The following is a 25,118-nucleotide window of genomic DNA, read 5'->3' on the forward strand; positions in this document are numbered from 1 at the left end:
TGAGAAATAAAAAAGTAAAGAGCCCCCTCCAGTGTCACCACATACGTGATTAATGAGACTTGAGGAATTTGCCAATAGACTCTCCAAGCAACTGAGTTTTGTTTCAATGGTATGCAGTCAGGTTGTATTTGTATTCAGAAATCCCAGCTGTACTCGATACCCAGGACTATTCCATATATGTGAAAAGAATTACACGCAACTCAGCTAAGAAAAAAAAGGAATCGCCATGCAAACATAGGATATTTTTAAGGCCAGGGTATTGCTATGGGCATTTTTGCTATCTAAGTTTCTCCCCTTCTTCCTTTAAGTGGAATGCAGGGAAATTAGGAAGAGCTGAAGTTATTAAAAAGTTATAAGTTTACAGTGGTCTTCAGAAAAGCTCCGTTTGGATGGTACAAAATGAAATGAATGTACTTTTTAAAAGAATACAATAAAATGTGGGAAAAATGAAGATAATGAGGTTCTGTCTGACTGAATTTTGTCTTGTTATCTAACTCGCATGCTTAACTTCTGCTTGAACCTGATCTCACTGTCAGTGGAAAGAAGACACACTTTCCCCAGGTACTTTATTTTTCAGACTGCTGGCTTCAGATCTGAAAAGTCCCCTGTGCATCTTGCACATTGGTCATCTTTCCATGTGTTGGAGGCCACACACTGGGTCTTTGAGATTGTGGCAGTAAGACTGAAGACTAATCGACTTCACATCTGTAGAAAACTTAAGGAAAGAAACCTGAATAAATATTTCAAGGGGTGGATAAAGTAGCATTTATACAATTCTGGTCCATTTCTAATACCCACTGAGATCCCTGGCTGTTTCAGTGTGAAGCCAGAAGTAAACTAAAGCTGAGCTCCTTTCCCATTCATAGTTGTTCTGTCTCTATTTAAAAACAATCTTTTAAAACATTTAAACCATATGGTCTCTTTATAGATAGTTTACATTTTTCTGCAGTCAAAAATGTATCGATAGCTCCTTATTAACTGATAATATGATATCATGATAATATCTTAATAGTGGGATAAGAATTAATATATAAACTAGGAACAGTACCTAGCCTAAAAATCAAGAATCCACATCTTAGGACAATCCAGAAAGGGCTACGGTGGTTGTATGGGGTTTGGATGGAATGTCCTACGAGGAAAGATTATGTTTAGTCTGGCAAGGATTCACTTGAGAAGTGGTTTGACGATAGTATACAAAACACAGACAACTGAGATCTGGACAAAAGACAGAGGTATTAGAGAACCTAATTTCTTCAAATGCTGTAAGATGATTAAAGTAAAAAAAACAACCAGATCTTATTCTAACAGACAACTGCTGGTCTTGTGTAGCCCTTTAGCCTTTTAAAAATAACCAGGAGAATTGCAGAACAATTAGTAGAACAAATATTTGTTCTTACGAAAAGCATATTGAATAGATTTGGAACACAGGATGCAAGTAATTATTAGAATCAAAATAGGCTAATGTTCTCCCGATGCTATTTGTAAAGCAATTTGAGTTTCATTATTAGAATGTGTATTTAACATATCATTTTGAATCTCATTACATGCTATTTGGACTAAACTTAATAGGATTATTATTTTTGGCATTCATGGTCATGCAATATCCATAAACAATGTTTCCGAACCCTTTAATACAAGAAACAGACATACGGTGTCAAGAAATGAGCAGACCTTTCTGCATTTTTAACAGCACACTTATAACATGCTTTTCATTCCTATATTTCTAGGAATATTTGTGAATGTGTCACTGTTAAAGTATTACTTGTCCATCTCTCTGCTTATCTACTCTGTCTTCTACACATCAGAATAACCATGGCTTGATTAAAAACCTTATTATATTATTTATTGCCCCCAGTTACGGTTCATTTTGAATTTTTTTCTAGCACATTTCTGGAGGATTACTTAATGCTTATGAGGTGATAGAGAAAAAACATTAGCACTCATCTTGTTTTAAAAGTACAAGAAAAGGAAACAACACAAATCTTATTTCTCACGTACGAGAAGTCAAATTGTCTCCTCCCCATATCTAGCATATCTTCTAATATACACTGCAAAGCCCCCATGACTGTCCGTGGGCTGCACTACAGTGTCTGCACAATGAGACAATGTTAACAGAGATATTTGAGGTCAACCTTGAATAGCCCAAAGCCAGAACAAGGTGAAAGCTGCCCTTTCAGATATGAAACCACCATGCACGTAGCAACAAAGCTTAGTGTTCTTCCTATTTATCCACTGGGGAACATATCCATCACTTCTTCCAAGCAACGGGGCAGAAAATAAGGAAGCAGAGAGCTAGAGAGCAGGAGCAAGAAACAAGGGACTCTTTCCTGTGCTTGAGGTCTGCAGCCACCTGTGAGATCAAACACAGGAGGAAAGCTGTGACAAAATGAACTCATACATGAAAATTGGGCCTGGCTTCCATTTTAGGCTGGATGTCCATCATGTGCTGATGTTACAAATGGTCAGAGAGCTTCAAGATGAACATTTATGAATGGATATGTAGACACAGAATCACAGAATCACAGAATGGTCTTGGTTGGAAGGGACCTTTAAAGACCATCTAGTCTAACCCTTCTGCCATGGGCAGGGGCATCTTTCACTAGATCAGGTTGCTCAAAGCCCCATCCAACCTGAACCTTCCAATGATGGGACATCCACTACTTCTCTGGGCAACCTGTTCTGGTGTCTCACCACTCTCATCATAAAAAATTTCTTCCTTATGTCCAATCTAAACCTACCCTCTTCCAGTTTAAAACCATTGCCCCTTGTCCTGCCACTACACGCCTTGGTAAAAAGTTTCTTTCCATCTTTCTTATGAGCCCTCTTTATATAATGAAAGGCTGCAATAAGGTCTCCCCCAAGCCTTCTCCAGAACTTTAAAAGCTTGCTTTCTCCATACCCCACCAATCTCTCCATCGCCCATCCCATAGCACCTCTTTTGAGAAAGGCTGAAAAATCACTTCTGTCACTTGCTTCTGCATCATGGCAAGTATCTAACTCGGCCAGCTGGGAATTTGCCACGTTCCATTGGAGATGCCAAAGAAGAACACAGGACTTGGACAGAATAAACCTTTTGTAATATGCCACCAAGTAACGTTTAGTGGTTTGATCCCTGTGAAGTCAGTCATGATTGCCCTAATAATTTGTGCTGAAGGGAGGGAATGAACCTCATGACTGGACGTCAGATGGAGCCCTCTTGACAAGAGGTTGTATTTTTGCTTGGTTTATCCATATTATTTAACTCAGTGTGATGTCTCTGGTATCCACAAACATCTGACAATGGATTTTGTGTGGGAGAAGGAAAGAAAAAAACCTGAATATGCATGAGAATATGGTGATTTTAACCATTAATATGGAGTCAGGAAGAAGTTCGGAAGAGGAACTGAAAACACCTCAGTAAATAGTTGGTGCTGCCTGACATAATGTATACCAGGCCCATCTAAGTGATTTGCTTCTGAGTTTTTTTCCTTTAATCTTGCCTTGACTGAGTCTTTCTGCTAAATTACAAGCTTTTTGGGAGAGGGAGTGTGCAAATGTTTAAGGAACACCTACTGCAAGAGGGTCACAATTATGACTTGGTAGCATGTAAGAAATAATGAAGAAACGAAGAATGAGAATTGGGCTCTTGAAATGGCATTGTTCAACCTTCAGTATCCCACAAAGATACAATTGAAAGTAACTAAATAGTAGGCTTAGTCCCACAGGTCTGAAAGAATTCCTGAAAGAATTTCCAGCCTCTTCAAAACAACAAAGGAAGCTGCCAGTCTGGCATGTAAGGATAGATTGGTGCCTGGTGGAAGTAAATTCCTCGTCGGAGGCAAACATTTCAATTACATAGCAGGAAATCCTATAGCGAAGGAGTTTCTGCCACATTCAGGAAGATTATAAGGGCTCGACTCTACGCCTTGCACAGCAGAGAATGCTGAGAACATTTCTCTGACTTCTCTGAGCAAGAAAAAGGGTGATACTGTTCATTTACTGCCTTTCATCCTTAAACAGGTCCTGTGATACGAGATTGTACCCAGGTATCAGTGAAATGTACTTCATGGTGAAACTGCGTGCAAGTAAACAGGAAGCAGCGGGAAGAGATGCCATCTCCTCTGCAACTACAGAGGAGTCAGCCTGCAATTATGCAACCAGAAACTGGCCAAGGATGCGAAGTTTAGTAATTTGTTGTTTCCCACAGTTTGTTAATACCTCCTCCAAGATCAGAGCTTTACAACAAATGTTGTTTTCATCAGAAAATTTTGATTTCTTTATACCAAAATTTAGACTTTTGTAATTCGGTGCGAGTTTTCAATTATGTTTCAAAAAATGTGTGTGATTTTAACTTCTTGTTGTATTTCAGCACAGTGAGAAACTGAAATATTAAGAATTACCACAGAACTATGTTGTGCTCAGCTCATGCTTTTGTCTTACATCTGAGACATCCCTTTCAGAACTGAATGCTAACTCATTCAGTAACTCATTGGATTAATAGGCTTCCTACTGAATTCTCATGTGATTTTGGGAAGCACTTCATTATTTGAAAGAGTCCTTTTCCAACACTCTTTTGGCATAAATTTGCTTAACTAATTAAATACGACAGAAACCAAGGCAAAAAATAGATCATAGATTCATGAGATTTATGGACAAAAGGAGAACATTGTGATAATCCTGTCTGACTCCGTGGTGCAAATATGGACTAGCATGGGAAAAAAGGACAAAGACACAGAAAATGGGTTAAAGACAAAAGTTTGCAATGGCTTACTTCTCTTTTTCCATTTAGCACCAAAGTTGGAGATAAATCAAAAAAGGCATCTGATCATTACTTGGGAAAAGTTGTAATCAAGCTTGCTATTAAATATGCATTTTTGCTCTGAATGAGAACAGGATAGTGCTCGTAAGAGGTGTTTCAATATGAAGTGCTTGTCTATAAACAGTTTTATACTATTGGGACTAAATCCACAGAAAATTATGACCAGCAAAATTGGTGCAGCCCCATAGTGTAAAAGGAGATGTCTTGAGGTGTGCATAATGCTGTTTATACTGCATGACATTTAACAGCATAATGCTGTTTATACTGCATGACATTCAGAGGTTTTTGTCTCTGTATCTGTCCATTCACCCAGTGGATGCCATAATGACTATAGGTCCACATATACTCCCAATACCACTGTGTCCTGGCATTGCTAGTCCCACTAAAGCTGCAGCACGGAGTACGGTGAGTTTGGGAAAAGGGCTGCCACAGCGTCAACGTGCCTGGCAACTCTGTCTTGTCTTCTCCCGATTTCTCAAGGCTCCTTATTCCGAGTGCGAATAGACAAATGGTATGGAAGAGAAGGGGTCCAGATTTATTCTGTATCTCTGCAAGGTGAAATTTTTAGCTGTACAGCTCTGTTCACAATCAAACTCTTCTTTGAGCTTTCAAGATGCTAGTTTGGAGGAAGGCAGAGAAATGGAAATTTGGGGGAATATATCATGCAGTTAATGTTAATTTAAATGACCTAAGGGGAAGGTGAGTGAAAGTAAGAAGAACAGATACAACAAAAGCATAAATGTTGATCAGAAGCAGAAAGGCTTTGGCATATTTATGAATATGATTAAAAATGGCTTTTATACTGTGCTTAAATACTGAGAACATTTGTGCTTAGAAACTTAAGAAGGCAAAAACATCATTAAAATAGATTTTGAAACAACATTCATATCACACAAAGTGTATAAACTTTAATAACCTCTTCATATCAAACCTGTTTTGTAAAAGAAACCACTCAGAGGTAACGGAATCTCCATGACAAGGAGTATATCTCTGCATGAGAGAAAACAGTATCGCATTTACAGAAAACTCTTGGAGTAAGCCACTCTCTGCCTGGCCAAATCCTGCCTTGAGAAGCAAGGAGGCATGTAGAGAATCAAGGGTGTTTGAAGGCACTGGATGGCTCAAGGCTGGTTCCCAGGGATGGATTTAAATAATAACATTGAACAATGCCCACTGACAGTGAACACAACTGAGCCCCTGGGGTCTGCTCGGGAGACAGGCGATGCTGTACTGAAGGTAAACGCAGCCTGAACAACTCAGGCTAACCCTCAGTAAAAAACAGCTAATATGCCAGAAATCCAGGAGCCTGGGTTTTATGTATGTTGGTAATGTAGGAGAAAGCAAAAAGCATGAGGCTGCCAAAAGGCATAAAATAGAAGTCACAGTTTGCTGAGCAGTCGGGACTATTTTCACACTTTACCTTTTGTTACAACAACCCATTCTTACCATGTTTCACTAGATTATAAAGCAGGCTTTCCCCCACGAGGAGTGTTTTTCTTTCATCTCCAGCTTGGACCACTGCACCCAAACCCACTGCTGAACTCATGGGACACTGGACTCAATTGCACGGCCACAACTGAGCACCAAGTTCATATCATCATCTGGATCAGAAGTGACTATAGCCAGATATAAAGGCGATCCCACCCAAACTAACTTTTTCCAGCCTTTACCACATCCATCTTGCATCCTCCTACAGGTTTATTTTCTAATGACTACTTGTAGCTATACGCTAAGCAAATATATTTGCTCATCCTACTCCTCATTTGAAATTCAAACACAAAGAGTGCATTCCCAGAAGACTTCATAAATAACGAGGAAGGTCAAAAAGTGAGTCCATCTTAAGACCTGCCTCACTCTCCCCACGGGGGGAAATGACCCCTTGCTGATTGAAGCAGTTTAGAGAAACCTGCTTCTGCTACCCTGGGACCTGCAGAGGGGTACCCTATTCATAACACAAGCCCAGCTTTTACAAGAACTGGCAAGACACTAGAGAGCTCGACGGCCTTCAAAGTGGACACACTCGGCGTTTGCAGTTTACGTTGCCGTTCAGTGAGAAAGAAACACAAGTCAGTCATTTTCAAATGAAGCCACCAAATCAAAGAGCTTGTGTTTTATACGCTTCCACAGACAGTTGTGATCCCCCAAAGGACTCATTTCTTGGTGGGGGCTTTTTGAAAGGCACACTCTGAGTGTTATATTTCGTTTTCTGCTAGTGCAGTATATGCTGGTGTTTTTTAATAGGCAGCAAATAGTGAAGTGTAACTTAAAGTTCTGCTTGCCATGGCTAAGATCTTAGAAATTATAGCATCCACAGGGTCACCTCTTCTTGCTTGAAGAGGGTACTCTGGGATGTGTGGCAAGTTGTTATTTTTTGACAATTTTGTGTTTTGGAGTCTTGGGGTTTTTTTTGTTAAACACAGATAATGGTCTATTAGAAGCTAGACCTGGGGAGCCTTTCAGAGTGCTATTCTGTAGATAAATGAATTATTTGGAAAAGTTAGGTTTATTCATGTAAAATATTTATTTTGATAGAATGTTTGCTCATGTTTTTGAAGAGAGAAAAATATATTTTAGTCCATAGCACGGATTTGTAACGTTGGTTCTCAAAGAAGGCAGCTCCAGTTTCGTTAAGCTGGTATAACTTGGTCAAAGAGCTGGTCTAGAGTCTGGCATCAAATATCCTGAATGTCCATTTCACAGACTGATCTTGGAAGAACAGAACCTGTAAATGAAATGTCTCAAAGACCATTTCTTATAAGCCAGTAAAAAATGAAAATAAACCTATGAAGCAGCTTAGAAATATTTTTCGAAGAGGAGGGGGACAAAAAGAAATCAGGAAAAAGTCTGTTTTTTTCACAAAGTATGCCTCCCTACCTGTTTCCTATTACTCAAACTCAGATTCAAGCCATCTCATTGCAGGCATTTAGCTCCAGCAACCAAGACAGAGGAGCCCACATGTCTTTATGTTCCTCCTGTGCCAGTGGATGGAAAGAAGGTTCCAGAGCGTGGTGCAGCTTCTGAATGGTCCCCTGTAAGAGTCTTTCTTCACTGACTGTTAGGGATCTAGAGGCTCCTAGTTGTTAAATGGCTCTGGATATGCAGGATGCATCTAGGTTGCAGAACTCAGTCAAGCATTTGAAACGTCAACCTCATTTCAAAATTGCCAATACTCGAAATCAAAATAAGTAGAAATTGTTCTCATAAGTTCTCAAAAACCTGTTAGCCTTTGAGCTCATGCAGACTTTACTAGCAGAGAAAAACAACTGAGAGCTCAAGCCTACGATCAGTAGCTTAACAGGTTATCATATGTGACTCTCCACCAATGCTCTTATGGTAATGAGGATACACAGGCATGAAAATGAGGGCATTCTTTCTCCTTTACATGATTTTCACCTTCCTTTCAATCTTACACTACAGCTATATTTAGCCAGTAGCTAGCTTGCAAATAGAACTTAAACCAAATATTAAACATATATCATCCATCAAACAGTTTAAATAGACTGCAGTTAGGTTGCCAGGTGACAAGTATGCACATATAGATGTATATAAGCCCTATATATAATAAAAGAAAGTGATGCCAACTTAGTTTTTAATCTCTCAGATTGCATAGTAATGACAGTGGAAGATTATTTTGAATGTACATTCAGTTCCTCATAGTTCATCAGCATTCGTGGATGGTAACCCTGCTGTATTGCTAGGGGGTTTTCTCTTTTTCCTGGAGTCTGATGGAATGAGTATCTTATTGACATTTATGAGGCAACTTTTCTTTTCCTTACTTAAAAGCTGTCTTCCATGCAGGATTGACCATGCCAAAATACACACCTGATTTATGTGGTGGATTTGTTGTAGCACAATTGCCACTACACATAGTCATAAATGATGCAAGAAACCCATTAATATCTCTAAGTCAGCATTCAAAGCTGTTTATTTAGATGTAGCCAAAGCCATGAGGTGCCTGGATAGATCCCAGCCTGGACAATGAGTTCAGCCATAGCTCTGCCAAAGACAAACTCCTTCTTTGCTTCCAGGTGCTTGTCTACCACAGAAATTACTTAACACCTAAGCTGTCATTCAGTGACGTTATGAAAACATCCCAGTTTCTTTAGCCCTTGTCTGCAGAGTGTGGATGGCACCAGCTTAGTCCATCAAAGCGGTGGAGTGAGATTTTCCACTGTGCTCACTTCATTGGACTGGTGTGTAATTATGTTCAGAGGAAAATAAATCTTTCCCGAATAATCATTTAGCTCAACAAGCTTTAATCCAGCAGAGCATGCTGGCATCACCTACTTATATAATAAATACATGTCTAATAAATAAATGTCTAAAGGAGGCTTCATGGCAATAGAATCACATTAACAGGGGTCAGGGTTTTACATCAATGCCTATTAGAGCCCTCTCCAAAGCAGTAGGCTGCTTTTCAGGTCTACTGTGGAGGTTTTGCTTTCTTATACAAGCGAATGTGGTTCACCTCAAGGGAAGAGAAAACAGATCATTTGCTCGTTCGCAGTAGGCCTGCACGGCACACTGCTAATCATGAAGGACTCATGGAAACACACCAGGTGGAAGGCACCACAATCTAATCCAGCAGACCTTTCCCTGGAGCTGGCTCTGGGGACCAAGGCCTTCAGAGAATAATAAAACGGTGAGGGAAAATGCAAAAACAAAATGCAGAAAGATTAATTAAATAAAGGGCATCCTTCCAAAAAAACTGTAACAACTCTGTGAAATGTGTTTTCAACACCACAATACTCCTTCTCTGTTTTGTTTCACAGCAAAACCATTACATCTAAGTGTTGCCTTTGAAACTCCAGAGAAAGACACTGATGAATGTTACACAGCAGACCAGAGGCTGCCAAAACTAACAGATTTCTGTTTAGAGACCCTAAGAGTGAAATCCCTGTGAAGTAGCAGAGCTTGAAGAGTAATTAGCCACAACCATAACAAAACAGTGAGCTACTCACCACTCAAATCTCTATGACTTCTCTGTTGTTATAACTGACATTGATCTTGCAGGTTGCTGAGAACAGACTCTTCATGAAAAAACTTGCTTAGCATAAAAACAGCCAAACGAATAAGATGCAAAAAGGTCATTTGTTATGATATACAAAAAAATTGTCAACATTAGTGAGCACCGTTTCACCTGTTCCCACCCTTTGAAGACTTAAGGCAAAATTAATCTAAATACAATCCCACTCATCCTGGTAGAGACAACACCAGGGGTAACTGTGGCCCAGGAGTTATCATTTCATCTCAAAGGCTTTTTTCTGCATTCTCATTAGCTGGGCAAAAGGAACTTTCTCATCAATTTTTTTATACCTTGCTTAGGAGAATTTTTGTTAACCTATTCCTATTTTTGCCCTAAAAAAAGGAAACAATCAACAGAAGTCCAGTTTGCATACCAAATGGACGGACATTTCGTTTGCTGTGCTTTCTGCATCTGCTGTGTGCGCAATGGCAGAGCAGTAAAGTGCCCATAGTTGGTTTACAGTGATCCCACATTGGAAGTTACACTTCCAATAAAGCATCTGAGAAAAACCTTACAAAAATCTCATAAAACCCAGAACTACCTTTTTGATTCTCATCACATATTTTGATTCTCATCACATATTAATAATAATTAATCATTAGTAAGGTAGGGGTTTCTTATTTCTGTGCTTCTGCACTGTTTTATTGATTATTTTCTCCATAAAGTTGTTTGTAAACTACTAGGCACCTGCTTTTCACTTTCCAAATAATTGATTGATCAAAAATAATACTAAAATAAAAATGTAATAAATCTGAAATTTAAACCCTATAGTAATGTGAATTGAGTAAAATGAGTCCAGGTTGACTAAAGTAATAGGGATCTGATGTTTAGATATGACTGATCATTATTTTCCCTAACCTTCAGTGAAGCAGAACCTCACAAGAGAACACCTTTACATTTTGCAGAAACCCAGTGCGAGATTTTCTAACACTTACATGGAGTCTTTATCTCCATGGACTTCTAAGGGAGACACCTTAAGAATCATAAAAATAGCCAGATCTACTTAAGTTGTCATAGGCTTTTTGTAGAGATGAAAATCTAACAGCAGGGTAGTATTTTATTGAATTTAGTCTACTTTTTATTGTAGATATTTCAGCAAATTGCCATTTTGACTATCCTGGCCACCCTTTTGACAATTCAGTTTTTCTGTAATTTCAACACATCAGGAGAGCAAACTTGGAAAAACGCCTTTCCCACCAAAACTACCCACAAATTGCAGAATCAACACTGAACTATTTTGTAGTGATTATTCCAGCGACAGGATTTGAACTTAACATCCTCTGATCCAGTGGCCTGAGATAATTTATTCACTCTTTATGAAAATAAAACCCAGTAATGTCCAAAGGAATTAACCTCTTCTCTAGGCTGAAACAATTATACAAAATGGTTTCCTTGTCAGCCGCAGGAACAGTAGTCCTTTTGACATCACCATTTTTTCTAACACTGTGAAACAGCAGTCTAAATGGAAATGTTAGGATTCAGCATTATAGCCTCAGACTTGCTGACTCGGAAGTGTCAGTATTACTGTACGATTTAGTTAAAGCACCATCTTTCTTTCTGAACTGTTATTCTGTTTTATATAGCAGTTATTTGTATACTGTGACCTCTGCAATAGCATGCATAAAAATCCAGGTTTCTGAAAAGTCTGGTTTCAGGTCTTTTTGAAGTGGAAAGAGAACTTTGTGCACTATCTAAAGAAGTTTGCCACTTAGAATCATAGAATCATTAAGATTGGAAAAGACCTCTAAGATCATCGAGTCCAACCGTCAACCCAACACACCATGCCCACTACACCATGTCCCTAAGCGCCTCATCTACACGTCTTTTAAATACTTCCAGGGATGGTGACTCAACCACTTCCCTGGGCAGCCTGTTCCAAGGCCTGAACACTCTTTCAGTAAAGAAATTTCTCCTAATGTCCAATCTAAACCTCCCTTGGCGCAACTTGAGGCCATTTCCTCTCGTCCTATCGCTAGTTACTTGGGAGAAGAGACCAACACCCACCTCACTACAACCTCCTTTCAGGTAGTTGTAGAGCGCGATGAGGTCTCCCCTCAGCCTCCTCTTCTCCAGACTAAACAGTCCCAGTTCCCTCAGCCGCTCCTCATCAGACTTGTGCTCCAGGCCCTTCACCAGCTTCGTTGCCCTCCTCTGGACACGCTCCAGCACCTCCATGTCCTTCTTGTAGTGCGGGGCCCAAAACTGAACACAGGATTCGAGGTGCGGCCTCACCAGTGCCGAGTACAGGGGCACGATCACCTCCCTGCTCCTGCTGGCCACACTAGTTCTGATACAGGCCAGGATGCCGTTGGCCTTCTTGGCCACCTGGGCACACTGCTGGCTCATGTTCAGCCGGCTGTCGACCAGCACCCCCAGGTCCTTTTCCTCCGGGCAGCTTTCCAGCCGCTCTTCCCCAAGCCTGTAGCGTTGCCTGGGGTTGTTGTGGCCGAAGTGCAGGACCCGGCACTTGGCCTTGTTGAACCTCATACAGTTGGCCTCGGCCCATCGATCCAGCCTGTCCAGGTCCCTCTGCAGAGCCTTCCTACCCTCCAGCAGATCAACATTCCCACCCAGCTTGGTGTCGTCTGCAAACTTACTGAGGGAGCACTCGATCCCCTCGTCCAGATCATTGATAAAGATATTGAACAGGACCGGCCCCAGTACTGAGCCCTGGGGAACACCGCTCGTGACCGGCCACCAGCTGGATTTAACTCAGTTGACCACAACTCTCTGGGCTCGGCCGTCCAGCCAGTTTTTTACCCAGCGAAGAGTGTACCTGTCTAGGCCGTGAGCCGCCAGCTTCTCTAGGAGACATAGTTACACAAGTTTCTGTAATCAGACTGTGATAAATCCTGTCACTTGTTTTGGAACTGATTTTGACATTCCAAGGCTTTGCCATCACAGATAGATGTGGGGACGTCCCTTAAGCAATATCTAGAGACTTTAGCATAAAATTGGCAAGATCTGGAGCCCTGGCTGTCCCGTTAGCACAGGGTTTATCAGTGGTAATAATTCCTGAGCACAGGTGTGTGACCTAGACAGCATGGTGGCAAAATATCTCCGTCTCTTCCATGTTACTGCTCCTATTTTACAACACAGTGACTTTCTATACTACATATTTCACTCCTCCTCCTGCTGAAAACAGCAAGAGCATGAACTGGTCCCTCACTGTTGATAATCCCCTTTTCAGCTGCCTTTAATCAGTAGCTGGGTTATCCCATTAATCTTCACTGTGAGAGAGGAGCCATCCAACCTTCCAGCTCACAACTCATTTCCTCCGGATCCCAGCAGACCACCAGTCCTTCCAGGAGCTTCTTCCTCTGATTTCTCTTGGTAATTTCTCATAGCAACTTTTTCTTAACATAGCATACCGGACAACAAGGAATAGCTCCAGCAGGACTGTAGAGAACAGCAATAATGTTGCTGGGAAGAGATGTGTGACCGGGTTATTTAAAAACCTTTCTGAATCTCCATGTTCAGTAAAGATGAATTTAAGCTGTGACAGGAACAAGGTCTGTTTTTATATGAAGACACAATCAGCACCTGTGCAGTCTAGAACTTGTTGATCTAGCTGTAAAAAAAGGAGCAAAGATGTAATTATTCTTTAAATCTACAGGAGCAACACAAGCATGAGGAAAATAAATCTGCTTGAAGCTGAAGCAAATGTTGACTGAAGAATAAATGGATAAAAACTCTCTATAAATAAATTCAGGTAGCAAATTAAAAACAAACAAACAACTTCTTAATCTTTGGAGTGGAGCAATGTTGAAATGGGGAGAGTGGAATACAAATAATTTCTACCTCCACTCAGGTTTCTAATTTTATTAACAGAGCTCTCTGATGGGATTGCCAATGACTTCAGTGGGCTTGGTAGTGTCTCTTCCAGGCCTTTTTCGTACTCCTTCACCCAGATCCACTACTTCTACAGTCAGCACCCGGCTCCCCTGTGCAGCCTAGAAAGGAGGGAGCTGATGGCAAGAAAGAAGTCTCCCCATTTTTTTCATACTGTTTTGCCACCCGCTTGTCATATGGCATTGCTGAGTGCCTCTTCTCATTTGATATAATTTTTGGTCATGTTTTGCAGTAAATATGTCAAAACCTCTTCTACAAAAAGAGAGTTGAGACACGGTTGTCGCTGGTTTGTGTAACAACAACAACTGACCCTGCCTCTGCCAATTTCTGTTTCCACAAAATAGGAAAACAGAGAACGCTTCCAAAAGGACAGAAAAGCGGCTTTATTACAGCTTAATTTTCTGTTAGCTAGGTAATTACATTTCCAAAATCTTTCTGAAACCTACCCATATTGCAGTTCTCAATTATCTAGCCAGAGGACACTGGAAAGTGATAATTGGGTGTTAAACACTGGCCATGTTCCTGCAGATAGCCCTCCTGCCAGCCCTTTAACACTTACTCTGGTGCTAAAGCTATGAATGATGTGTTTTTCAACAGCATTTAGGTGCTAATAAATTATCAAACAATTTGAAAGCAAGGGCCTGCCTAGATGGGAGAGTTCACTACTGAAGCCATGGGCAGTGATCTCCCTGACCTGCAGCAACCGGAGCCATCTCATCTAGGGAAGGGGAGGACAGGCGTGTTGAAGTTGCTGTATTGCCACAGCAGCAGAGGCACTCCTGGACAAGTCCAGGGTGAGTGTCCCACACTTCCAAATGCCTTTTTTTTCAAATGGAAAGATAACTTATTTGTGGGATTAAATCTTGAGATCCACCTCGTGTGTGTCCAGAGTTCTATACTGCCAGACGGGGTTACCCCATGCAGACACAGTCGTCTAGACAGGTAAATTCCACTTGTCCTCTTCTCTCATTATTAAATGCTCCTTAAATACGACTTACTTAAATCCTTTCTGAAGCAATACTAAGCCAGAAATGCTACCCGCCAGCCAGTAAAAGGATGTCAAAAGTTATAATTCTTCTGGACTATGTATGTTACATTCACCTCCCTAGCTTATAGCAAATAAATTCTCCACTAGAAATAATGTTTATGTGGATTTACAGTTTAAATCTAGAGCACCAAAAGTACTTCAGCATCTAACTTCCATCTGGTTGCTAGCACACGTTTTGGAGGTACTAACAGAGTAGACATAAAGATGTCATGTCAAAACTGCCCCTCTGGTGCTAGGTACACCAAGTCCTGTCCCAGGACTGGAAATTACTTACCACTTTATGCTTCTTTGCCTATATGCCTCATACCTAGGTAGAATTTGCTGTGGAAGAGACACGTCCTCGATAAGTGATCTACAGTATGTGATACCAACTTCACTGGCAGGATTAGAAATGTGCTCAACTGGGCTAAAACATGATTATCTGTGGCTAGATAGATAAATATCCACATGCACATACCTTCACGTACATTTTCCTGACAAGTGCTTGCTATGCTCTGAAACTGTTTTTTCACTCAATGGTGGTATTAATCAGGGATCACCACAATGCAGCATTATGGCTTCATAGGAGGTAAAAATCTAACAGGAATGAGATAAAGGCAAGACCCAAAGCGATACATAACATAGGTATGCCTAAAATAGGTATCTATTTTTTGCCTTAGGTATTTCAGGGCATCCTACCTGAGGAGGCTTCAGGCTTCGGCAGGTCCTGCCTCTTACATGCCAACCCCCTGTGAGTACCCTGGTGTACTGGAACTGGCTGGGTTGGAGGTAACTTTCTTCATAGCCACCCGTATGGTGCTGTGCTTCGAACTGGTGGCTAAACAGTGCTGATAACACACCGGTGTTTTTAATATTTGTGAACAGAGCTTGCACAGCATCAAGGCTTTCTCTCTTTCCCACTCTGCCCCCCAGCAAGTAGGCTGGGGGTGCACAAGAAGCTGGGAGGGGACACAGCTGGGACAGCTGACCCCAGCTGACCAAAGAGATATCCCATACCATATGACATTGTGCTCAGCCATAAAAGCTCAGGGAAAGGAGAAGGAATGGGAGGCAGACTTTCGTGGTTATGGCATTTGTCTTCCTAAATAACCGTTACGTGTGACAAAGCCCTGCTTTCCTCGAAATGGCTGAACATCTGCCTGCTGATGGGAAATAGTGAACAGATTCCTCTTTTTGCTTTGCTTGTGCACACAGTTTTTGCTTTCCCTATTAAACCATCATTATCTCGAGCTGTGAGTCTTTTTGCCTTCTACTTTCTCTCCATCCTGCTGGGGGAGAGTGAGCGAGTGGGTGGGTGGGCATTTGGCTGTTGGCCTGGGGCAACCCACCACACCTGGACACCTAAGGACAGCACTAGATATCTATATTTAGGCATAAAACTTGGTCTCCTACTGTTCACCCTTCAAGAAAGTTTTGTGTCAGTGTAACAGGTATACCAAAACTGAAAGAGAGCAGAAAGAAATGGAAATGAAGCATAGCCACAAAAACTTAGCAAATACACATTGTCCATTTTGTATGGTTACCCCCAATGTGAAGAATATGACGGGACAGAGGCTTATGCATGCCTTCCATTCACGTATTGCCTGAATCCAGCCCTGTCCATGATATTCCTTTCCTGATACTGTGTTTGCTCTAAGCTCTTGACCATCTAACAGGACTGAAAAAAGAAGGTGCAACCCGCTCTCTGCACTCACTGCCCTGAGAAGTGCTGGCCTTGTTCATTACTGAGTTTATCTGGGGATTCCATTTTAATGGCTAGCCCAAGGAGAATTGCTCACTTATCTTCTTCTGGAAGAAACCGAGCCAAATGCCATACAAATGTACATTTGTACTCTATAGCGGCATTGTCTTTGATAATCAAGGTTCTCTGCTGGCAACCAAACACCTCACATACTGCAAGTATTCTGTGAAGAAATGAAAACAAACAGTTAAGGAAAAATCACTTAAGAAAAAATTTCAGCAAAACTGGACCAAATGGTTTAAGGCTCATCTTTCTCTGTAAATAAAGTGGCGAAGAGAATGAGATGTTTCAGTGAAGTGCTCAGCTTCAGCAGAGGTACAGATGAATGAAACCAATGTATGCACAACTAGAAAATGTTGAGTAGGGAAATTTTTCCTTTCTTCTTATCCCCCTTGTACATGCATTCCTCATGAAAAGTGCTGTTTTGTTATGGCAAAGGGATTTTCATAGCAATTTGGGTATATTCATCTATCCCTTAACAGAAGGAAATGCTTGAGGTACAATATAACTTGTACCATTGTATTGGAGTGGTCCAGTCAGTAAGTTTTGTGCAAAGGCACTGAATGATTCGGGATGTATACACTCTGACAAAGAAGAACCTTTTCCCATCCTCTGTGAGAAAGGCTTTAGAATCCAGTACCTGTATTCTCATTTATATTATAGATATTTTATATCCTCTATGCCAATGTAAAAAGACCCCGAAATAAGTATAATAGGTGTCTTATGGCCTCTTTACATTGCCAGAACACTTCATAGGCATTTTGAGGAATATTTTATAAGATAGAGACTGAATCCTCATCGCTGTTAAGTTTTAAGAACAAGCATCTGCCAGGGATTACACAGCTAGAGCTGGTCTGGCCTCAAGGGAGAACAGACGAGATGACATTTTCCAGCTACAGAGTTTGTGGCATCTTGCATTTTTCATACAGAGAACACGCAGCTGTACTTGGGTTTCCTTCTTATACTTGCACACACCTACAGTGCTACTTACAGAACAAGTATTTCAAGAAGCTGGAAAGGGAAGCTGGATGGCATCAGCGACACTTTCTGATTTTCATTAAATAGCCATCACTCTTTCTAATCACCTTGCTCTGAATCAGGTACTATGGGAGGTATTTGCAGATAACTTCTGATTGACTTTCTATTATCATTTAAAAAGGTGATAAAACGGCTGGAATCATAGTAAGTGAAACCGTCAGGAACCAGCTTTCTGCAACCCATTGATAAGAAATTTTGTTAACCACACATGTACGGCAGATAAAACAAAAAATGAAAAATGTGTTTAAAGTTGTGGAGTGAAGGTGTTCCTGATGGTTTTTCATAGCTGAACAGGATAGTACAGAAAAGGAAGAGAATTCAGTGAAAAATGGCAGAGATGGGTAGCAAAGTTGCTGACCTATTAAGTCAAAGAAAAAAAAGCTAATTTAACCTGAACAATGATCTGGACCTTGCATTTTACACCTTTTCTGCAGTTTCCACTATTAAAATAATGCTAATATGTTACCCAAAATGGAACTCTGCTTGTGGATTTAAGTTGCAAAGACATTTTGAATTATTTCAATCGTTCAGAAAAAAAAAAAAATCTTTAAATGAAACCCTGTATCAGGTTTGGAGTTGAACTCCGGGTTTTAGTCCAGAGGCTAAAAATAACAATTTTATCTACCAGGCTAGGGTTTCAGAAAGCATTGCCAATTTATGATAATTGTTGATTAGAAACCCATACCATGAAAAGGCTGTTAAATTTCCATCTGTGAATATATTCATAACCTTCATAGGAAAAGGCACTAAGCAATATGGTCTAGCATTGGATTCAGCTCTGCTTTGGGCAGGGGATGGGACCACATGACCTCTATGTCTAAATTATTCTGTCAGTCTATGAGTGGTAAAATATAATTTCTAAGCTGCTGCTTTTTATTTATTGTAATTGGGAAGAAATTTATGAACTTCGCTTGCCCTTTGGCTTGCAAACTCCTAATCAAACTTGCTATTCAGAAGTATTGCGTTCTCTCATGATTGTTGATGTTAGGGACAGGATTTGCGTGAGTCACTTGTGATTTTGGGTATCTTCTTTTTCAAAACCTTTTAAGGGGCAACTACCTGTATGTATGGCCAGCGGAGCACTGTGAACTTGAGAGGTGGCCCAGTCCCTGATGGCGACAGCTAGTCAACAAGTTAAAAGGTATCAACGGAGCTGCTGCAATTCTCCAGGCATGCACTCTTCCCTATTGCAAATATAACGTGATTCAGCTTTAAATGCTCTGTCCCTGCAAGCCAGGCTGCATTACCTTGCCCTTTCCATGTGCTAACAGTATGTTCACAGTCAGTGGGAGCACCTCAGATGTATTGTAGCTTGTCAAGGAACAGTGACGTGATGATCTATCTGAGCCTTCCTGTGCCTCTTTCTGAACTTTGACTACCTTCGTTATTAGTCTCCTTTATTATTAATCTACTTAAGAAAGCAAGAAAGAGTGACTGAGTAATCACTGAAAGGTGATTAACTCCCAGAGCAGTTCTTCAGAAGGTCTAATGAAGCCCGAGCATCAGTCAGATTAGCAATTTGGCACACCCGTGGCTCCAGGGTGCAGTTCAGCCCCCCTTGAAATCTGTGAAAAGACTCTGGGAACTGGATGATGCCCTAAATGAACAAGGGCTGTTGTTCCACAGATTGAGTGACATTAAGTATTCCCAAAGGTTTTTTTTTTATTAGATTAGAATCAGTTCTTAAATCACTAAATTGTGTGGAAACTTCCCATTCCAGAAGTAAGCAAATATTCAAGAGTATATATATTTTACTTAGCAGCTACCACAGAAAAATATACAAAGTGGGAATCTGTTAAATACAAAACCTAACTGGATGTAAAAATGTGTTCCCTTGACAGGTCTGTTTCTTTAATAGAGTTTCATTAAAGAGGGCACCATTGTTTTATGGAATATTCTGTGGTTTAATATATAAAATATGCAGCCGTTTAATATATCTCAGAAAGTTCAGGTTTGCATTGTATTTTAATTTTTCGTCAGTGTAAGTTTCTCTCTAATAATTCTCTGTAAAAAGGCTTCACTTTGCTTCACCGCTTGTAAAATGCTTTCTTTGATTAGGTTTATTACCTCTGAGTTAATTTGTATTTATCTAATTCAGATAGGTGACACTAAAGGTATAGCTCATTAATTAAGAGTTGAACAGATTCTTGGGGCTGGATTCTTATAAAGCGTAAGTTTAGGGACACACTAGTAGGGGCCAAAGGGGGTCAAAAGGGTGAAAGCTGAGAGATATTTGTTGAGTTTTGTGAAATATTTTAGTTGTTTCATTCCTTTTGCCTAGTGGACTGGTAACGATGAGAGTAAAACTGGAGCAGGCTCTGACACACTGAAAGGAAAGGAATTCCCTTAAAGCAAAAAGAATAAGATTCAGAAAAGCCAAGGTGTTTTAACTTCATGTCTGCTATAGTCACCCAATCCAAAACCTGAGCACAAAGAGGAACCTGCAGCTCTGAAGATACACGTAATAACAGTATCTGCAGAAAGGCCAAAAAAGTAGGTGAAAGTGAAATGTTTCCTGGCTTAGTCCAAGAGATGATGCTCCTCTGCCAGACTGAAAGGATGTGAAATCAGCCAGGCCCTTTTTATGTTAAACATAGTTTACTATATATAGGGAATTATATGTATAAGGGAATTCACAAATATGGAAATATATGTCTACTGTATACATATATGTGTATTAGGCACTTGTAATGCAAATGCATAGTTACAGGAATTAGGACTGAGTAGAATACTCCTGGAAACCAGGAGCAGCTTTATTTTCATTGTTATCCTGGTTGATTCATCATTTAAAATAAGTTTAAACAGATAACATAAATCAGCCTAAGTGCTGCAATTGTTTCTGCAACTCTCTGTGCATGCTGTCAGCTTACACATTAGCAAAAGGGTGTGAAGGACTGTATATAGCTGGCACATTTCAGGGATGATGGAGAGGATACAACGCTATATGTCTATTTTAGAAATGCTCAATTTCACCTGAGAAATAAGTATTTACAGTGCAAATGCGCTTCCACCCTGACAAATCTCTGCCCATATTCAGAGTAGAAGCGAGACGAACATTTCACACAGTCAGAACAACTTATGTTTGAAACAGCTTTTGTAGGACAGACCCTCCATCCTTTGATTCAAGACTGAAGGTCTTCTCAGCAGTAAGCCTTAGATCACAGATGGGTAGCACAACTGATCCAGGCCTGACCCGAGTAATTTTTTATAGTGTTCTTTGTAGCATATCATACAATGTGGTCACAGTAGTCTCTTCAGGTCTTGAAGGAGCAAACCAGAAGGATATACGCAATATGTTTCAGGACACTTGGACACAGGGCCTCTGTGTCAGTCCTGTCCACTCACAAGGTGAAAGAGCTTAAAACATTATCAGAAAAAAAAGGGACCGATTCGCCCAATGCACTGTTACAAAATTCTTAGGTTTGCACAGTATCGAGCAAAGCTGCCAAATTGAAAAGGATACCAATTTAAATTTAACTTAGTTTATTAAATAACTTGGCAATATTTCAGACAACATACCTGCCCTCTTGTTTCTCTTTCTTTGTTCTGGGGGTTTAAGATCACAGTTTGCTTCATTTGACCTTCAGCTTGTCTAAATTCCAATTAACACTAATGGAGGTATGCTAATGTACTCCAGCTTGGACCTGACTCACCGAAAGATTTGGGGATTTTTCACAGAAGTGGTTTGTTTCCCCTACAAACAGAAAAGGCCGATTGTGGAAGAGCAAAGTGAAACCGCCGCACCGCTTCCACACAGTGCTGTCAAATAAATTAACGTTCCCGTCCCAGAAGGCGAATTTGGTGTGCAGACCTGTGAACGCAATCGGTGCCCATTAACGCAAACAGAGGGACGGCGGGGGAATTGTGACTTGCCTGCTAGCGACCATAACCAATTATTCTCCTCGCTTTCCCACCGGTTCTCCACTCATGTCCTGGTACTTCTTTACAGCTGTGATGTTTTCAGCCTCTGCTTGCCTCGTAGCGTTAAATGGCTCGACGACATTCTACATTAATAGGTTCCTTTGTGAAGAATGCAGGGTATAATTTTCACACTGCAAGGAATATTATAGGTATAGCCTGGCATGCACAGGCGTACGAGTGTCTCAAACCACTCTTCCACACTCCCCTTCCTACATGACAGGGCAATAAGCCAGTATAAGCATATGTCTACTGTATGGATGGCTTTCATGAGAAGAGGAGACAGTGTAGATCAACCATGATATAGCTGGTGAGGATGTCAATTTTTCTAGCCAGAGCAGCATTCAATAACTGAGACTTGTTCATTGTAGTAGCAGAACATCACAGCCTCTCTCACATCACATTGCGGAGCATGATGCTGCTGTTAAACACATAACAAATGGTACAAATGCTTCCATCAGCCCTACGAATACTCCATACCCATTTCAACCTCACATATCATTGCAGCAGCAATAGTTTGCATGCATTGTAAACCCATGCTGGCTAGTTCTAGTGTTAATCACTGATTCACTAATTTATTTAATAGAAGCAGAGTTCGGGTCCATGATGAGCTCTGATAAACTTCAGAAGCCCTAAAAACCCAGACTGTGAAAGAGTGAATTTTATCTTACATACAGAATAGGTTATAAACATTTTCAGATCCACAATGTCAGTACTGCAGTCAGTTCCCTTGTGTGACTCCACTCACCGATTTCTTGTGTGGAAACAGTAAAACAACAAATCTTAAGCTCAGCTTGTGTTGGGATACTCCAAGTATCTCAGCTAGATTTCTTTTGCCCTGTGAAAAACTTGGTTATGTACACTGTAACATGTTGACAACATACAATTACTTTCTGATCACTTGACTGTACTGTACCATAGCAATAATAGCACTGGAAGATGCCAAAATCAGTGTTTCTGAGACTTATAAATATTGTGGGATTTTTCTCATTATTGAACTTCAAGTTTTGTGAAGACAGTCCCTCGACTAAAGCAGCAATAAGCCTCCATTAGCAACAGCTGAATGACACTGTTGGTCTTTCATTCATATACTTGTTCTGATGCTCTTACTCCGCGAACTCTTTGTACCACTGTTAATCTGTCACCTGGAAATGACACCACACAAGCTACTTACATCACTGACAGTGCTCAAAAGCAAAGTCAGCCACAGACAACTTCTACAGGAAAATTCATTAAGGTTGTCACATGGAATATCAACTATGTCATGTTCAGGCTCTTTTTCCACTGATTAATTCCAAATTTGTTTTAAATATATGCTGAGAAGACAACAGCAGAATTAGATGCTAATTCAACAGAAATCTAAGCATGTAGTTATCTTCCACTGCCCGAGTAACATGACTGAAGTCATGATGAATTGTGTGCTGAATTTGCTTCGCTTTGATGAAGCCATATCTGTGGAACAAAATCTAGTCTGCTGCACTAAGGGGATGCAGTAAGTAGTTTTTACCCACAAAAGAGGACTTACAAGATCTGATCCCTCATTCTGCTCTGAGCTACAGTATGACTCCTAGCTTAACCACAGAGCAGAGGAACAGCAAACTGCCCAACCAGAAGATGTTGGCAAAGACCCAACCATTATCTTCAAACACAGTTTTTTGGAAGTGGTGAGTTCACTTTTCTCCTATGCAAAATGGGGTCTCCTGACTCCATTTGCTTCTACCATTCCCATGCAAACATATTGGTCCAGGACAACTAGATAGGGTCTTCTTTGGGGAAACATAGCAAAGACAATAGTCAAAGATATCCCCCAGTAGGATACCCATCACTTTCAGTGACCTTAGCTCTCACAAGTCATGAAAATTGTTTGATATTTGCCACCACAATTACTTACTTACTTATTGCCACCAGTTATTTACTCTTTTTCTGCACTACAACTCTGCCTTCACCCCATGTTTGTCATGTGTGGAAGGATTGCTACCTCCTCTAGCCCAGGTTTACACAAAGCTTGGAGGACACAACCATATTCAGTTCATAGCTCCTGCTTAGGCACTTAACTATTGAAATTCAGAATAAAATAATAACAAGGACATTTTGCAATCCAAGGTAAGTGCCTAATCTCAAATAGTAAGTGGGGCTCCTTGTAGGTCAGTGGAAAGAAAGACTTTAATACCTAACTGCCAAATGCCTGAGTGAAGGCATGAATTCTCCCACAGAACTTCTTAAACATCTATGTAAAATCCAGACCTCACTGCAGAGGCCAAACTTATATTAATTTCAGCAGCGCCAAGATTTCACCCTCAGTTTTAAGTTCCAGCAGGGTAGAAAGCCAACTTTGGAGAAAGTGATGGAACTGGGAAAAAGGAGAAATTAGAAAGTTGGGGGTGCAATAACAATTAAAATGAATAATGATTTTCAACTGAGGTAGAACTGGGAAAAACTGTCAATACTGACAGTGCTGTTTCAGCTGGGATTTGATTCTACTTATTTTATGAAGAATACTTTAGCAGAACAAAGGCAATTTAGCAGTGTCTTTTCTGAAAACTGTCTCCAAGTTTGTCCAAAGACAAAGCCTGTTCTTCCTTTTCTTACATGTTTTTTTTACCTATTTACCTATTTTTGCCTTCTACTCCCTAACACTTTCCCAAGTTGCTCAGCTTGGTTCTTCACTCTCCCCATAGTATGAAAGCTTTATTGTTCCCTGCGAATGCTCCATCACTTACCCCTCCCAGCTCCGCGTTTTGGCACAAATGGCCTCTTTTGAGCTTCTGTGTGAAGACCACCTGCAGCAGACCTTGAAATGACTAACGTGGAGGCAGGCTGAGATCAGCTTAAACCTGAGTTTCAAATGCACTCTACAACTCTTGCTGTTTCCTACTCCCCAAAACGACTTCATTTCCTACACCAACTGCTAAAGCAATAGTCCCGAAAGAGGGAGCAATAATTTACAGTAACTCTTCTTAATAGATGAACATTAATTTTATTTATTGTACCAAGAACCAAATTTACTAGGGACATAGTCCATGATTGGCATTTTGAAGGAAATATGGTAAATTACTCAAATCTATGGATATAGCTGTAGAGATTTATAAAACATTGCCTTCAATAGTTAGAACATGATATATGACTAGGGCTGAGGTCATGTCCAATGCTCATTTTGCTCATTTACTTTTGCAGGTGGAGTTGAAATAGTTGCCAATTCACAAAATGAAGGGCTTTTTTTGATAATAATATATTGAAAAGTAGATTTGTGAAGACAGACTAAATAAAACCTGTTACTTAATAGCAAACACATAAACTCAGAAACAATAAAAAATATTTTTGATTTTTTATCCTTGAAAAAGAAAAAAAAATCTACCAATGGTCTGATCTTATGAAGGCTCAGTACTAGTCAAAGGACACATTACTTGACTAGTCCCATGCCTGGCAGAGAGTGCCGAAAGGGACTACTCACAGTAGTTAAGCACCGTGGCTGATGATGTTTACAGGGTCAGTAACAATAGCTCAGTTCTCTGGCTATTCTCTTAATCAGGTAAGAAATACATTTAAATCAATGAAATTGCTCAGGATTAACAATAAATTGCCTGAGTGCAGAATCAGCCCCAATAGGAAAATTTCTTATAGTTCATTGTGCAACTAAGCAGATAAGAAAAAGCTGCTGTTTTCAAACATCTCAGGCACACAACAGCCAGACACACGC

This window comes from Calonectris borealis, chromosome 3, assembly GCF_964195595.1.
Source record: "Calonectris borealis chromosome 3, bCalBor7.hap1.2, whole genome shotgun sequence".
NCBI classification, from domain to species: domain Eukaryota; kingdom Metazoa; phylum Chordata; class Aves; order Procellariiformes; family Procellariidae; genus Calonectris; species Calonectris borealis.